Source organism: Epinephelus fuscoguttatus, linkage group LG22 (assembly GCF_011397635.1).
Source record: "Epinephelus fuscoguttatus linkage group LG22, E.fuscoguttatus.final_Chr_v1".
Classification (NCBI taxonomy): domain Eukaryota; kingdom Metazoa; phylum Chordata; class Actinopteri; order Perciformes; family Serranidae; genus Epinephelus; species Epinephelus fuscoguttatus.
The window spans coordinates 31,856,396-31,870,159 of record NC_064773.1 but is presented as its reverse complement, the minus strand read 5'-3'; positions in this window follow the sequence as shown (position 1 = coordinate 31,870,159).

Below are 13,764 nucleotides of genomic sequence, written 5' to 3'. Positions count from 1 at the left end.
TTTTAAAGAGCTGCAGCAGCAAGAAGCATAAATGTAAAGTAAAAGCATAAAAAGAAAGAATTTCAGACTTGTATGAGTGAAGGCAGAGCTAGTTAAAGGCTAAAGTGAACAGATACATTTTTAGCTTTCTTTTGAAAATATTCAGCGAGCTGGCTTCCCTGATATCTATAGGTAGTGTGTTCTATAGCTTTGGGGCGTAACTGACCAAGGCTGCATCCCCAATCTTCTTCCAGCTATTACTAAGAACCTCCAATAAACCAGCAGCAGATGACCACAGTGTTCTTGGGGGCAAATAGTTAACAAGGGAGTTAGCAATGTAGCTTGGTCCTGGCCCATTTAGTGCTTTGTATACAAGGAGAAAGGCCTTACATTCAATTCTAACTGTAACAGGAACAGGCAGTATGGTGGTGTGGCGGTTACGGCCTATTTCCACCAGATGCGTGTCGGTTGCATCTCCACTCCGGCACGGCAGCGGAGCCAATAGGATTCAATTCTAGTCAATGTGTGTGTTTCCACCGGCTGCGGCTGTGCTGTGTTTCGGCTCTGTCTCAGCTCCGGCACTCCAGAGCCCTCCTGAACAGATACGCAGGACTTCTATTTTTGCTGGACGCCGGAGCACAACACAGCAATTCAGCACAGAGCAGATCGTGCGAGGCAGGAAGTCGTGCACAGAAACAAAATAAAACATCCGGTTACTTTTCAGAATAAAATACACCGTGTTCACGGCGGATCATATTTCCCTGCACTACACCTTGAAAACTACATAATGGGCAGACGCAGGCCTGAAGTCAACAGGTCAGAGGTTTTCAGATGTCATTTCACCCCGTTGACACCATGGACAAGGAGATATTAATCATGGCAGTGCACCGAGATGTCTTCCGGCAGAGCTGCACCGCACCGCACAGCAAACACAGCCGGTGGGTATTGACGGACGGCGGAGCACGCAGCGGACAATCAGCGCTGCCGTTCCACAACGGACACGCATCCAGTGGAAATCCGGCGTTAGCACTGTCGCCTCACAGCAAGAGGTTTCCTGGTTCAATCCCAGGAGGGAGCCATTCTGTTCGGAGTTTGCATGTTTTCCCCGTGTCAGCATGGGTTCTCTCTGGGTACTCCTGCTTCCTGCCACAGTCCAAAGACATGCAGGTTGGGGATAGGTTGATTGGTGACCCAAAATTGTCCGCAGGTGTGAATGTGAGTGTGAATGGTTGTGTTAGCCCTGTGATAGTCTGGCGACCTGTCCAGGGTGTTACCTGCCTCTCGCGCAATGTCAGCCCAGCTTGTACACATGTACAAGCATGTTTCATAAAAACTTGTGCACAGGAAAACTATGGTGGCAAACGTGAAAACACAAAAACTCTAAAATGCTAAAACAAATGGCTCTATCTGCAGCCAGTTTTTGGTTTGTCTGTTCTGGGCTACTGTAGGACAACACTATGGACTCCATGAAAGGGGACCCACTTCATATACAAGGGGAAAAGCCCAATGAGGTGTCCATTACCAGTCTGGTAAAGACAGGCGTGGAGGCGTGAGCCGGCCGATGTGCAGCGGAGGACAGCTGTCTCCACGAAGGCCGTTAAAAACTGATAATGGACACCTCGCAGGGCTTTATCCCACTTATACCATTGTCACTAAGCAAAGAAATGAAAAGTAAGAATATTTTTTCATATTTTAATGCTCTGTGCAATCTAAAATTTTTCACAAACCATAACTCGTTTCTGTGGTAACACCTGAGGGTTTACCTAATACCTGGAACGCTCATTATAAGTTTCATAATGTTCTTATGAAATGGAAAAGTTGAAAATGTTATTCCCTACTAAAGCTAACATTATGCTAGCAAAAGTCAAAGTCAATAACATTGCATATGGTTGACAGTAGATATAAATTGACAGTATTCAGAAAACAAGTCATACAACATGTGTAACATTACTGTTGACTGCAGTCTTTGGTAGCAGGTTGCATAATAAAGCAGATGTGAAATGACTGTGTAGTACCTGTATCGAAAGCCATTTGGCTCTTTACATCTATTTTAACACTTGTATCAATAAGTCAAATTTGTTCATCCTAACTGGTAAAAATTTAACATCTTAACAAGTCAAATGCACATGAAGACAACAGGAAATGCCCAGATAACATGCGAATTTCTGATGTCTTAAGACGTTCAGAGCATTTAAGCTTCCATGTAGAGCTGAAACGATTCCTTGAGTAACTCGAAGAATTCAATAACTAAAAAGCGCCAAGACAAATTATTTGCCTGAAGGCTTCGTTGGAGGAAGAGGGACAGGAAAAGAGCGAGGGAAGAAGACATGCCAAGGAAAACAACAGAAAGTGTAGAGCGTGGGATCACACAACAAAATAAAGTTGTTCAGTGTGTATTGCAAAATGGCGTTATGTATGTCTCATATTAGATACAGGTTGATACTATTATGTAGCCAGCACAGTTCTTATTTTCAGGCATTAATAAACTAATGAAAACATGGTTATGAATATTATATACCATTTCTGCCATTGGATGCCTCTAAATAAACACTGGACCTTTAAGTCAGTACTGACTCACAGTTTAATTAATGAATGGTAATTGTAACAATTCTCTACCTGATTTTGCAGGCCGCCCTCTCCGATATTTTTTCCAAGAGGACAGCATCCACCAGCCCCAGGACATAATGCTCAAGTCAGTTCCCGAATACGATTTTTACTAAATTGCAGACAAGAGCGCTACGCCCCTCTTGTGAACTTATTTTTACCAAGAGGACAGCGTCCACAAGCTCCTGAATATAATGCTCGAATCAATGCCCGGTTAAAATTTTTACTTAATCACCGACAAGTGCGACATGCCCCCTCTTGTGAATTTGGGCATGTGGCGGGAATGTGAGCACCAGGATGGGGACAATGGTGAAAACCAAAATGTTGAAAACCAACAATAATGACAACCATGACAACATTGAAGAGAGAAATGACGATATATTTAGATGATGGGATGAGTTCGTTGACAGCAACTCTGACACCGACAGCAATGCCGACAGCAGCCAAAGTGAGGATATCGACGAGGACACGGGAAATAGTCCAGTGAAACCCACTGAGGTTGTTGAAGAAGACCCTGAATCTGGAGGATCCAGAAAGAGCGCAAGAGAGGAAGATAGAAAACTGAAGAGAGATGGTGGGATGAGTTTGCTTGCAGTAGCTCTGCAGCACCCAACGTGAGGATTCCGATGACAAAACAGGAGATAATCCAGTGAAACACACTGAGTGTGCTGAAGAACACCCTGTGTCTAGTCCATCCAGGAGGAGGCTAAGAGAAAGCAATGAAGATGAGATAAGCAGCAAGAAATAACACTGCTGTGATGAGTTTGCCGACAGCAACTCAGACAATGTCACCGTCACAAATGGCCATGATCTTGCTCACAGTAATAGCAGTAATAGCAGTATTGATATGGCTGAAGATGAAGGTGCTGCGGAACAGACAGACAACGAGGAGGAGAAGCAGGTGGAAGAGGAGAGGGACCCACTGCCAGGAGGATCAAGAACAAGGTCACAGCAGGACAATGAGGAACAGGAGAGCTGCAAACAATGCAGACACCAGTGATGGAGACCAACACAGACATTAAGACAGTGGCACCTATCAGCTGATCATCCTGGAGGGGGATCTCTCTTTGAGTGGGCCCTCCTGAGGTTTCTTCCTTAATTTGCCTTATAATGGGAGTTTTTTTCCTTGCTCTCATTGAGGGTCTAAGGTCTGGGTGGGTGTCACTTTAATTTAGTTATTTTTGTTAACTTCATTCACACGCACTACCATGAAAAATGTTCCTCAGTGACCTTTTTATTCAATGATGAAAACGAGACGTTCTGTGAGAGGACATGAGTTAGATGTGGAAAAAAATCTAACTAAATATCAATACCAATAAATAAATAACAACTGAATTGTCATTGCTCTTTCCGAATCCAAACTCTGTTGGTATTTAAAAGGAGTGCAACATTTTTTGAAACTTTCAGAGTATGACAGGATTTTAAAAATGCCTCTGAAACCTTTACAGGGAAAATGTTTTGTAAACCACGTCTGTGTAGACGGAATAGGTATCACAACCTCAGTCATGCACCATAAATCCACTACAAATGGTCAACAAATACTAACACCATACAAATCAATTGTCTAATAGATGTCTCAACAGTAATTGCCACCTTAGAATTATAAGGTTCTATCTGCATTCTGAGTAGTTTTGAGATATTGCTTCAAAGTTTTTACATTCCAAACATCAAAAATGATATGTGGAACAAGCCTCTTTCATATATGCAAATGACAGACACCCTAAAGTTATTCTGAATGTAAAATACGGAACTCCTGTTGGCTTTTTAAATTGGGGTTTAGGGACAGGTCAAATGTAGACAGAACCTTCTAATCCTAAGAACTCACTTTCTGCTTTGAATTATAAGGTTCTATCTTGCAAAATATGAAAAGAAGCAACAGTTTTTAAGGAATACAAACAATTAACTAAATTGTACTGCACAGGCAGTGAGACGGGTAGCCTATAGTATTCTAGATAGTCTCTGTACTTGAGATGTCAGATTTGATTATTGTGTTAATGTTAAAAAGAAAAAAAAACACATAATGACATAATATAGGAGAGGCCTTTCCTTTTGGTGTGGTGCTCCATTGACTCAGTGAGCTCTGGCACTGCTTTTCAAAGCCCTATCTATTTAGAGGTGGATAGAAATAGAGAATAGAGTTTTGTGAAGTACTGTTAATGTTTCGCCTTTTATTTTCTGTTGGCTTGCTGACAGACGGCTAACTGCATTAACATTTGGAAACATAGTGACCACTGCCCACCCTCCGGTCTCCACTGGTTAGCTAACGTTAGCCTTGGACGCTCTACACTGTGCACCTGTACTGCACTGCTAATAATGTTAACAGAGGTAACAGTCGTGTTAACAGTCCTTTAAGGGGTTTGGTGCTCAAAATGAAGCTGCTTACTCAAAAGGGCTTCCTTGGGGGAGCCTGGGGTTGACCATGATGTTTCCACAGCAATGCTGTTGAGGCGGGACAGTGTTACAAGCAGTGCAGAGCACAAGGCAAGCTAACCAGTGAAGACTGATAAGTAGGGCTTCAATTTATATCAGTACTGAGGCATAACAAAGAAGCGGAACCTGATTGGTTGTCGTGTGCTTTCCTCAGTGCTGACTGGCTCACAGATAGAACCTTATAAAACCAAGTCAGAGTTTAATTTTGGAGAAGCAATCTTTTTGTTTTCTAAATAAACCGTCCAAAGAGGCATGATGTTCATAAGTTGTCACTGCATAATACAATACAATACAAATGTATTTATATAGCACATTTAAAGACAAGTGTTGACCAAAGTGCTGCACAAAAAATAAGCATGACAAAAATACAAAACACGAAAAGTTTGTTAACATGAATTAAGAACACAAAATTCAGACCACAAAGCAACCCGCTATCACACAGAGACTGAGAAGGCCAGAGAAAACAAGTGAGTTTTTAAACGAGACTTAAAAACAGGCAGGGTAGGGGCGAGCCTCATCTGGAGGGGCAGCTCATTCCAAAGTTTGGAGGCCACAAGAAGCAAGGCTCAGCCAGGAGCGATCTGTCATCAGACCTCAGTGCTCTAGAGGAAACACAGGTGCAGGAGACTAGACAGGTAAGAGGGGGCCAACCCATTAAGAGCCTTAAAAGTAAACAATAAGATCTTAAAATGAATCCTAAAAGATAAAGGAAGCCAGTGTAGAGACTGTAATACGGGGGAAATGTGCTCTCACCTGCGTGCTCCAGTTAAAAGTTGAGCAGCCGCATTCTGAACTAACTGGAGTCGTGAAAGGGAAGTCTAAGAGACACCAATAAGGAGGATATTACAATAGTCAAATCTTGCAGAGACAAAAGCGTGGCTAACCCTCTCAAAATCATTAAAAGAAAGGAAGGGCTTGACCTTTGATAAGATCCTTAACTGGAAAAAGCTGGATTTTACAACCAAATTTATTTGCTGACCCATTTTTGAGACTGTTGTCAATTTTGACCCCAAGATTTGTCACAGTAGGTTTAAGATACGGAACAAGAGAAACCAGGTCAAGAGGGGCTTTAGAGATACATTATAATCTCTGTCTTGCTTTCATTAAAATTTAGAAAATTACGGGCCAACCATGCTTTAATGTCAATAAGACATTTTAACAGAGGCTCTAAGCAACTCGGGTCATTGGCTTTCAGGGGCATGTAGATTTGGTTATCATCAGCATAAAAGCGAAACAAGATATTGTATTTCCAAATAGCCCCTAAGGGGAATAAATAGGTGGAAAAGAAGATAGGCCCGAGAATGGACCCTTGGGGCACTCCGTATGGAAGGGGTGCACAGGATGACTGGTGACCACCAAGGCTGACAGAAAAACTTCTCTAAGAGAGGTAAGAGCAGAACCACGGGGCGTTGGTGGCTTAGTGGTAGAACAGGCACCCCATGTACAAAGCTGTTGCCGCAGTGGCCTGGGTTCGACTCCAGCCTGTGGCCCTTTGCTGCATGTCACTCCCCCTCTCTCTCCCCCCTTCACACTTGTTTGTCCTATCCATTAAAGGCTAAAAAGCCCCAAAAAATATTTTTAAAAAAAAAAAAAAAGAGCAGAACCACTTCAAAGCAGTACCACAGATACCTACACAGTGCTCCGGACGGGAAATGAGGATGCTATGGTCCACTGTATCAAACGCAGTTGTGAGATCTAACAGTACAAGGATTGCATGGCATAAGAAGATATTCTAGGGCGGCACGGTGATGTGGTGGTTAGCACTGTTGCCTCACAGCAAGAGGGTTGCCGGTTTGATCCCGGATGTGGGAGCCCTTCTGTGCAGAGTTTGCATGTTCTCCCCGTGTCAGTGTGGGTTCACTCCGGCTTCCTAGAGGTTTGACATTTTGGAATGTAAGATTCTTTTTGTTGCACAGTTTAATCACACAAATCTGTACGCTGAAGCTACAACCAGCATCCAGTTAGCTTAGCGTAGTATTAAGACTGGAAACAGAGGGAAATTGCTAACTTGGTCAGTCATAGCGTAGCTTCCTTGATTTTCAGGCTGGTTTTGTTGATTTTGGGCAAAATGTGGTGCCTGGGGCACATCCTGTGGTAGTAAAGTGGGATATACCTCTGCATTGAATCTCGCATATCTGGCATAGTCTCTGTGCCGTAACCTACACCATAACCTTGGGGTCGGCAGTAGCTCAGTCCACAGGGACTTGGGTTTGGAACCGGAGGGTCGACTTCTCAAGTCCCCATCCGGACCAAAATATGGAACGTGGACTGGTGGCTGGAGAGGTGCCAGTTCACCTCCTGGGCACTGCCGAGGTGCCCCTGAGCAAGGCACCGAATCCCCCAACCGCTCAGAGCGCCTGTCATGGGCAGCCCGCTCTGACATCTCTCCACTTAGTGCATGTATAGGTCCAGTTTGTGCATGTGTGTGTTCGGACCTGTGTGTAATTGACGAACAGAGTGAAAAATTGAATTTCCCCTCGGGGATTAATAAAGTATATAAAATTTTAAAAAAGTTTTTTAAATAAAATTAACCTACTCATGTGCACCTCTCAAGAAATGTAACTACATGTATACGTTACGGCAATGCAGACTTTCAGTCTATTTTTGTAAGGTGAAAACCATTTCCCTCAGTGGAAAGTCACAGATAAGAAACAATAAATTAAGGAGACAATAAAGATGCCCGAAAATAGCAAAAGTCTTGTGTGTGATATATTCTGGCTTCATATAATACGATGTAAAATGCCATAGGTTTGTGCTAATAATGTTAGCATGTTGTATTTGTGTGTCCAGCAAAAGACAAGTGCTTTGTCTGTGAACCCTGCAAGCTATAATGAAGCCTATGTACCTTTATTTGAAATTGTTGTTATTAAGCCATGTTTAATGTGTGTTTTGGGTGTGTTTTGAATCAACATAACTTTACAGCACTTCAGAGAAACCCCACCGCCGACTAGTGTTTAGGAGGTGTAACTGCAGAGTGACACTGACACATGATTACACAAGTATTTGTTCACAACAGTGTAGGCCACGTGCGTAGTGTGGATATCTTCTTAAAATCTTTACTATTCCTGTTCTGCATGTTGTTTGGTTAGCTACTCCTTTTGCATACTTTGTGCTACAGAAACCATTCAAACAAGTTTAGCTCTGTAAAGGCATTCCTGCTATGGCTTTTTGTTTTTCCATTTATACTTTTAAAATATTAAGCTTTTTCAACTTAATTTTACAATATAAACCAATGGAGAAAATCTTCAGATCCTCTTAAAACACTATGAAATGCTACTTTCAGCTACAGACTTAATTTAACTTTAAATGGTTTATATACTTTGAGTTTTTCAATTGTGATTCAGCTTTTTTATATCTTTTGCAGTTTTTGAATTATGGCAGTCAACAGTTTTAGCTATTTTCAGACATTTTCTGTGTTTATTATGTGTAATGGACAGTGTTCAGGGCTAGAGTGGAAGGCTCAACTGTCAGAGTGCAGAGAGCTTCTCTTCAACTTGCTGTCACAACCACAAGATTTACTATACACGTTACTTTTGGTCAAAACGGAGAACAACTTGTGCTCTTTCAAACAATATAGCTGTGGAAGCAAACAGATTTACACATTTGCCGCATAAAAATATTTTGGCCGAAAAAAAACAAAAGAGGGTTTCTAATATAAGTAATACCCAGTCTATTAATTTATGGTCCTGTCCTTTTTACAAACATTTCTGTTTTTGAACGTGTGTAGCCTATTATACAGGTAAGTATTTATACGTTTATACAAAAAAGGCTTTATATGGGATTTATATCATACTATCTGCAGGGACAGATGAGTAGGCACTCATCATTGACTTATATGACATAGGCCTATATGAAAATGACAGCATAGTTTAATGTTTCCACAGCAACGACTAAAACAGTCTTGAGGGCTGTGTCAGCCTCTTGCAGTCTCCGCCCTTGCAGACTTAACATGACGACAGTGAATACAGTCACACTACATACAACTGAAGTCAGCGAGGCTTCAGTCCACAAGTCCAGAGGGTGGACATTTGAATTCAGCCTGTATCTATGATTATATTATGTTAGTACTAGGTTTACCCGCTTGTTACGCTGACCCCAAGTGGCCAAAAACAAAATCAGTGAATGCAGCTTTAATGACCTCATGGCCTTTCCTGTAGCACCATCATCAGGACAAACCTCACACTTTTATCCTCACTATTGGCAGGGCTCTAACACTGGCAAATTCATTCATCACTATGTTGTTCATGCTGTCTGATGCTTTTGTGTTTTGGGTACAATAAACATTGATAAGCATAGCTGTGAAGTGTCCGCACAGCAGCAATGAGGTGCAATGTTAGATTTACAAATTAATTGACATATAAAGACTTATTCACTCAAGGGCTGCTCCGTTTTAGCTCAAGGACAGAAACAAACCTTAATTCTAACACTGCTGATGGCAGAGGTGTTTCTGCCACAGTCGGTGCTCATGGCCCATATACTTCCTGTGTTTCCTGCCAGGCAGTATCACTCTGTTGTGCAGCTGAAGCCTTGAAAATGTCCAGAAGAATCTGTGGCTGCAGTTTTCTGTTTCTTCATATCTGGCGCCCTCTGCTGTTAATAAATTAAAAGAAAGACTCCTCTTGCCATGCAGACTGTCACTGAAAACTGCAATAATTCAGAGGAGACACCATAGACTCAGAGCAGCTTTACTTTCAGCAATTTGTGGAAATGAAGTAAAACTGAGACAAAGGCTGAACAAAATAAAACAACTAAATAATACAGTGAGGAGAAAGATGAAAGGGAATTAAACAGAAAAAATCATGTGAAGTAAGACATAAGCTGTAATACAATCAAAATGCAGAAATGGCCTGTCTGCAGGGTAAAAAATGACCTCTTCCCTGCACTGCTCAATTTTGTCAAAGTTGATTAAACACAAATTTACGCAAATGTATAAACATAACTAAAACAAAATGCTTATTAGCGCTGAGGTAGGGGACACATAAGAGCTTATTCCATTTCAATTCATAATAATTTTTCGACTCCTTCTGTTCTGGCTGACAATAACACAACACAATAACAAGAACAAAAGTAAGACTAGGCGAGTTGTGCTTTGCTCATTGAGACGTCGGCTCTAAAAAGGTCTATATAAAATTCTGTGTTTCCACTATCAGTCACTTTCCTTTAGTCATGGCAAATTACCAATCCATTTTCAACCCCTTATCCAAAGCCGGGTCGCTGGGGCAGCAGGCTGAGCAAAGTATCCCAGACGTCCCTCTCCCCAGCAATGCTTTGCAGCTCCTCCTGGGGGATCCCGAGGCGTTTCCAGGCCAGATCAGATATGTAATCCCTCCAGTGTGTTCTGGCTCTACCCCAGGGCCTCCTACCAGTGGGACGTGCCACAACACCTCTGACGGGAGGCACCCAGGAGGCATCCTGATCAGATGTCTCAACCACCTCAACTGACCTGTTTTGACGCGAAGGAGCAGCAGCTCTACTGTGAGCTCCCTCTGGATGTCCAAGCTCCTTACCCTATCTCTAAGGCTGAGCCCAGCCACCCTTCTGATGAAACTTATTTCAGCAGCTTATATCCACGAGCTCATTCTTTCGGTCACTACCAAAAGCTCATGACCACAGGTGAGGGTTAGGATGTAGATGGACGAATGCTGACGACAGTTCTGTAGTACTGGTCCCAGTTACACATATTGCTGAGCAGGATGGTAAAAACCTCCAGAACAAACTGAAACACTGAAAGAATTTTAACCAGGAGAAGTTTCCACTGGTTACAATCTGCTATCCTCACTGCTAGAAGCCAGTAAATATGTCTGAATCTTACACACTGTTCCTTTAAGATAGTGTATAATGATGGTATGTTGGCACAGTTCAGGCCATCACATTGATTAAGATAATTTTGCACAAAACAGTAAAGGTAGTGCAATAAAGCAAAATGTGGCATATACAGTGGCATAAGGTAGTTAAAGTTGGCCCCGGTGCATGCTGTTGTGCACATATTGTTTCATTGCATGATCAGAGACTTGACACTGGATAACATCAACATGTTACCCAGCAACCATCGTTGCATTTCTGTATATAATAACAAATACCAAAGAAAATAAGACATTAAGAAGTAATTGATCAAATTTAATAATTTGAATAGCTGATGTATAGTTATATATTTGTTTTATAGAATAGTAGATTTACAGATATAGAATAAGCATGTCATTTTGTTATAGATATTGACTGTTTTACAAATAAAGAAAACATGAACATGATGATGGGCTTGCTTTTTCAAGAGCATATATAGCAAATTGTACTGTGTTTCATGTGATGAGAGAGATAATTTCAAGGTGGCAGTCACTTATAAGGGTCCATTCTCCACCCAACGCATTATTGGAGGGCCCACTCTCTTCATGGGCCCCTCCCCTCACGGGCCCCAGTTCAACTGCACTGCCTGCACTGTCTATATTTATGCCCCTAAAATGCTCACAATGACAATGCTAACATGCTTTAGTGCATTGGCATCCCAACATAAAGCACAGCTGAGACTGCTGGGAATGTCAGCAGTTTTGCAGGTATAAACCAAAGTAATGGATATATTCAAATTTTGACCTGATGGTGGTGCTACATTGAGTTAAGATGTCCCCAAAGTTATAACAATTCATCCTGAGAGGAACATAAATGTGTCTACCTGAATATACAGGGATGAATGTGTATTACAGTATCTCCTATTCTCAAACTTAGCCTAATAGATGTCTTATTTTCTATAAAATCATCTTAATCAATCACATATATTCTGTAATTAACGTAGAAATTATCATGGGAAAGTATCATATCCATGTATGTAAGTGGAAAACTGGAAACTAATTTTATTGGTTTTATTAATGAAATAAAATACTTTTTCAAATCTTTTACTTTTGTTTAAAGAGAAAGAAAGAAAGAAAGAAAGAAAGAAAGAAAATCAAAAAAAAAGAGAAAATCTGAAGCAAATGAAAAACACTGAAGATCACCTTTTGTGATAACATACATAATTAGGCCTATCCTGTCCCAAAAAGATGCAGAAAAATTGGTCCACTTTTGTTTTGGATTACTGTAGCTCCCTATTATCAGGTAGCTTTAATAAGTCTTTAAAAACTCTCCAGCCAATCCAGAACACAGCGGCACTAGACGGAGCTAAGAAACAAGATCACATTTTTCCTGTTTAAGCTTCTCTGCACTGGCTCCATGTAAAATCCAGAATTTAATTGAATTTAAAATCTTACTCCTAATTTACAAAGCTCTAAATGGTCAGGCTCCATCATAGCATAGAAAGCTCATAGTGCCATATTATCCCACCAGAACACTGTGCTCTGAGAATGCAGGGTTACTCGTGGTCCCTAAAGTAGGGTGACCATATTTTGATTTCCAAAAAAGAGGACACTCGGACACTAGGACAGCCTACTTAAATGATACTCGCAGTTTACTCAAAGATGCCTTATAATTTTAATATATTTAAAGTTTATATGTATGGATAGAAAATTCAGTTATATTGTAAAATAATATCTCTCAAAGACAGAAATTCAGATAGGCCCCTATAGTGGACACATACACACACTAGAGTGTGGCTACCCGATCCGAGCCCGACGGAGCCTGACAGGTCGGGCTCGGTCAAAAATGTATAAATTGTATTCGGGCTCGGGTCGGATTCAGTCAGCTTTCAGTGAAAATGTAATGTAAAAATAAATAAAATCGTATTGTCTGTGCTGTTTATTGCTTGGACACTGTTATTTAGGTGACAACACCTGAACATAACACACACACACACACACACACACATTGGCTGTTTGTTTCTATCTCTCCCCTCGCTGGAAGTCTAGGACCTCCCGCCGCCCGCCTCCGCCTTGATTAAACGCTGAAAATAAAATAAAAGAGGGAGACAGGTTTTTCCTATTTTATCTTATTTTGTTATATTTCTCTCTCTCCCCTCGCTGGAAGCGTCAGACATCCCGCCTCCCGCTCCCGTCTTAAACATGGAGGTCTCCCTCTCCGCTGAGCACCCACGGTGCACGCCTGGCCTGTTAAATACCCTGTAACCACTGTGCGACTCAAACTCAGTGCTTTAGTAATTAAATAATGTCGGGCTCGGTTCAGGTTCGGACAGAGATATGCGCCTGTGCTGACACACACACACACACACACACACACACACACACACACGGAAAACCAGACATTATCATCAATTTATAAAAACCCCTGGACAGGATGTGAAAAGTGGACATTTGGTCAGCCTACCCTAAAGTCACCAAAAGTAGAAAAGGAGCCAGAGCCTTCAGCTATCAAGCACCTCTTCTGTGAAATCATCTTCCTGCTTCAGTCCGGGAGGCAGCCACTGTCTCCACATTTAGGACAAGACTTAACACTTTCCTTTTTGATAAAGCTTACATTAGGGCTGGCTCAGGCTTGTTTTGGACCAGCCCCTAGTTAGGCTGGCATATGCCTAGTCTGCCGGGGGTCCTCCTATAATACATCACCTATAATACACCGAGCCTCTTCTCTCCTTCTCCCTCTCTCCCTCCCTCTCCTTTGCTAACATTCATGTCCTGTTACTGCCTCTCGCTAACTCGGCTCTACTGCATGTCACTAACTCAGCTTCTTCTCCAGAGCCTTTGTGCTCCACTGTCTGGCAGGTTACCTCCTATCACAGCTGTGTCTTGATTGTGTGACGTGGTTGTGCTGCTGCTGTGGTCCTGCCTGATGCCTCCTGCTGCTGCTGTTATCATTAGTCATACTTCTACTGTT